The 4,615-nt window shown below is 49.9% G+C and overlaps 1 pseudogene; it reads right to left on the bottom strand.

Annotated features, from left to right (window-relative positions):
• Positions 1 to 6: 6 nt before the first annotated feature.
• On the bottom strand, positions 7 to 674 carry LOC116629284 (annotated as a pseudogene).
• Between the last annotated feature and the right edge of the window lie 3,941 nt (positions 675 to 4,615).

Here is a 4,615-nt window from a genome sequence, read left to right as displayed (position 1 = left end):
GTGGGCATAGGAGAGAAGCACCAGGAGAAGGGGCAGGAAGGATACCACCATGGCGATGCAGAAGCCCATGAAGGTCTGGGGCGTGGTGTCAGAGCAGGAGGCCTGGACCACAGCCAAGTGGTCACAGAAGCAGTGAGAGCTGTGAGCAGTGCTGTCAAAGGCCAAGTGGGAAGTCTGCACCACTGCGGGGATGGGCAGGGGGAGGGCAGTGAGCCAGGCACAGGCTGCCAGGGCGGCGGCACTGGTGTGCGGGGTCATGAGGACAGGGTAGCGCAGGGGGCGGCAGATAGCCACATAGCGGTCATGGGCCATGGCCACCAGGATGAAGGCTTCTGAGCAGGAGAAGCTGTGGAAGAGGTGCATCTGCAGGAAGCAGGCGGGGAAGCTGAGGAAGCGGTCCCCAAGCAAGAGGAGGGACAGCATCTTGGGGACGGTGGTCAGGTGAAGAGGATGTCCAGGGCCGAGAGATTGATCAGGAAGAAGTACATGGGCTTGTGGAGGCTGGGATCTGCCACCACAGCCACCAGGATCAGGGCATTTCCCAGCAGGATGAGCAGGTAGAGGAGGAGAAAGACAAAGATAAGAAGAAAGAGGGATTTGGGCAGAGAGGGAATGCCCACCAGGTAGAAGATGGTTGAGGAGTCCTCTGATCCATTTAAGGCTATGGTCTCCATGGTGGGTTAATCTGGATGCCCAGGAAGTAGGTAGTGGAAACATCTGGGAACCAAGCACATCTGGAAATCAGAACAATCAGTGATTCTGGAATGATAATTATGTGATGGTCACTGTTAATTAAAGTAACCCTCTTTTCTTTTATAATCAAGTATGGGAAAAGTATCTACAATATGCAACCATGTGTTATATGCTGGGTATGTAGTAGACAGTTGAACAAGACAGAGACGGTCTCTAACATCATGGAGCTCATTCTAGTGGAAGAAAGAGACATTAAGCAATGAATCACAATTATTTAATTACTGTTGTGTTAAGTGTTATGGAAAAATTCTGCTGTTCCTCTTTCCCATGTCCCATATAATCCTTTCTGGGGATATCAGATCTCTTAAACCATGCCCCTAAGCTCCTTTCTTTTTGGCATTTGCTTTAAGTTTTTAAAAAGTGATATCTTTGTCACCACATTGCTAGGGAGGGCTGATTTCCCCAGGGTTTACAGCAACATGCTGTCTTCCCACCATAATTATTAACCAGGGAATGGCTCCTTTCTCTCCTGTCTGCCTGGTACACTGGTTCTGCCTGTCTCCACCTAAGCTGAGTACTCCAGATCCTGTCTCTGGGTGTGGGGCTCTTTGTTAGGTTACAGTGAAGGGAGTGACACTGAAAATGCTCTTGATGGGAAGAATCATTCCTGATTGGAGTCCGAACTGATAGTGGATTCTCCCACAATTGGCAGCAACAAAGAATCCAAGACAGTATCTGTGTGACTCCATTGGGCGTAGCTTCCTACTGGCTGCCACAGCTCAGCAGGTGCTCCTGTTTACCCATTGCATGCCCCCCACCCAGCAGGCCCCTGGGGCCCGGGCAGAACTTGTCATGTGACCTGGGAGGCGTTGACCATAGAGAGAAAGTGGCTCGCAGTAGCTGCTCAAAGGTGAAAGAACCCCTCCCAGAGGAACCACAAGGGATTCTGGGGGGTTTGAGCTGAGGGAAATACTGATTCACCCTCCATTTTGGATTTGTCCTTTGGATAAAGGGCCCTGAGAAATCCATGTTGATATTGGTATTCCTGTCTCATTGATCCCGGTGACTCCATGAGCAGTGTCCCCATGATTTTCCTGGAGTCACCTCCAATTTCTCTCTCTTCTCACAACACTTCTTATGTGGAAGACCAGCAATGTAAAAACTGGAAAAAACGTTTTTATTCTCAAGTCCAACAACTTTCTCCCCAAAAGCCAGAGAGAGAGTGAGCATAGAAAGGACAGAGGCTTGGGGCACCTGAGCGACTCAGTCGGTTAAGTGTCTGACCCTTGGTGGTGATCTCAGGGTCGTGGGATTGAGCCCCGCATTGGGCTCCACGCTCAGGGAGGAATCTGCTTGAAGATTCTCTCCCCCTTCCACTCCCTCCACTCTCTCTGTCTCTCTCAAATAAATAAATAAATAAATAAATCTAAAAAAAAAAAAGAAAAGAAAGAAAGGGTAGGGGCTTTCCCAGGTGCCACAGGCAAGAGCCCCACCAGAACTCAGGCCTTTGTTTCTCAAAACAGGGCTTTCTCTTCTATGCCATGTTTCCTGGAGGATCCAGAAGTTCAAGTTTCCAGGGGAAAACTTCAGGAGAAAATACTAGGACCAGGGTTTTCTATTTCCCTTTCTCTCTCTTTTTTTTTTTTCATTGATAACATCAGACAAATCTATATTTCACATTTTTATCTGAGTCTCTATCTGGTGAGTGCTGAAACAAGATGTGGTATCTGTCAATTCAAAAGTTCCTTTGAAATGTTCCAGAAGTCAGACCCAAGGACCTAGCCAAAGAATGAAAGTTCTCTGTCCCAAACTGAGATACTTATCCCTTAGTATCTGAGGCCCATCCTGAGATGTTGGGCCATTGGGATTTTCTCACACCTGCGGGGAGGCAAACGGCACTGCCATGGGCATTTCTGCCCTCAGAGAGGCCAATGTGGCTCACAGTCCCGGGTGAGACAGAGTGAGGCACCTGAGAGGCAGAAACACAAAGGGTGAAGGCCAGAGGGGTGCTAAGGGGCCACTGAGTCCAGCTGTTTTCTCTTCCTTCCTCTGCTCCGCTGCTTTGCAAATAGAAGTACAGATGCTTACGACCTGGGTGGACAGGTGCACATGGCGATGGACCACCCAACAGTCAACCACACAATGTGCTGGCTCACCAGCGAAGTAGGGGCACTACAGATAATTTCTGAAAGAATTTCGCGTTTGGTATTTCAAAGCATCGTCCAACTGGCCCATCCTAGGAAATACCTGAGTTTGGCTGGATCTTCTTACACTTAATTTACAGGTTAGGGTTCTTGTTTTACTCTGAATTACCTACTACATGTGAACGATGCAGGCCAGTGCTTCGGGCCCGCAGGGTGCTGTTTCCCAGGGCACAGAACTTGCCACTATAACTGGCAAGGGTGCTCCCTGTCTGGATTGTCCACCAGCCAGTTACACAGCTAGACAGAAGAACCGGTCACTGAATGTACAACCTGAAGCCATGCTTCACATCCATCACCCCCTCTCATCATCCAAGCCTGCCAGGGAGTGCTTATGCCCGTCAGCCAGCGAGAATCTGAGGGTCCGTCCAAGGCCACGGCCGGTGAGGGGGAGAGCAGAGGGTGTTCTGGAGCCAGGCTGCTGCAAAAGCGTGAGCCCCGCCTGGCAACCAAGAGTGCTGGCTTGTGGACCAGCTCTGCCACTCGCCTGCTGTGACTTTGGGTCCCTGAGCCTTGGTTTTCTCATCTGGGCAGTGAGGGCTGTGGAAGAAAAGATCTCTGGGGGGTTTCCAATTCAATGAGCTCGTTTCTGAGGGTCCCCTCTGTGGTTGACAGATCGGATGTCACAATGGTCCACACCCAAAGGGAGAGGGTGAGGACTATCCGGCCTAGTGAGCACCTGCTGCCAGCCACATTCTCTCCCTTCATCTTGTCCCATGGACCTTAGTGGTCAAGTGTGTGGCTTGTGAGTCAGAAAGGCCCTGATTCCAATCCCAGCTCCTACTTCCGGCGGTGTGACCTTGGGCAAGTCACTTCCCCCTTCCTGGGGCTCATTTCTGTCATCTGTGACCTCCTGGGTTGTTGTGATCCTTATGGGGAGATATAACGCTTAGCTTAGACAACGCTTACACGCGAGCCTGGAACACACAGGGCTCAGAGCTGGCTAGTGTGTCCGCCAGTGACAAAGCCTTGCTTTGCTGGGGGAAAGGCTTGGCCAAGATGATTTGAATCCCACCCAGAGGTGCACCTTGTCCACATCTGCCAGGGTATGTGGTCTAAGATCCCATAGTCCATGTATGCACAGCCAGCCTGGATCCTGGTTGCCTGCATTTTGTGCACCCAATCTGTCTTCCTGATCCCTGGTCCTGGTTATAGGTCCTGGCCACTCTGTCCTGTTTCCCCACTCCAGCATTCTCTGCTTGTCTTGGGAACTTTTTCCCTAGCCCTACTCACCTGTTAAACCTGATCCACACTGGTATCTCCTATGGCGTCTCCATGCAAGGCCCTTTTGGTGCTGAGCCATGACCCACTAAACCCTCAGCCCTCTCCTTTCAGGCAGGTCTCCTGGGGTACTTTCTTTCAAGATGGTACTCCTATGGGAACTGCACCCACCATCCCTCAGAGATCAACTCCCTGACATTTCTTAGGACATATATGGGGGAGGGTAGGATTTGTCCCTAGACTTTGCTGACAATGAGAAGAGCATCATTAACAACTCTCAAGGGCTCAGCACTTTATGCCAGTGGTGTATACTTTATTTTAATGAGAAGTCTGACTGAAATCCATGGATGGATCATCTTTGCTTGTTGGAACTATCTGCTCAGTTGAATTCTCTTTTACCATTCTATATTCATTAATTTATTTATTCAACAATATTTACTGAGCTCCTAATCTGTCCTGGGCACTGTTATTTTGTGTCCTGAGTGCAGAATTAGCTGCAT

Source organism: Phoca vitulina, unplaced genomic scaffold (assembly GCF_004348235.1).
Source record: "Phoca vitulina isolate PV1807 unplaced genomic scaffold, GSC_HSeal_1.0 scaffold545, whole genome shotgun sequence".
Lineage (NCBI taxonomy): Eukaryota > Metazoa > Chordata > Mammalia > Carnivora > Phocidae > Phoca > Phoca vitulina.
Note: the sequence above shows the minus strand (reverse complement) of the source record. Positions and strands in the feature narration are given on the sequence as shown.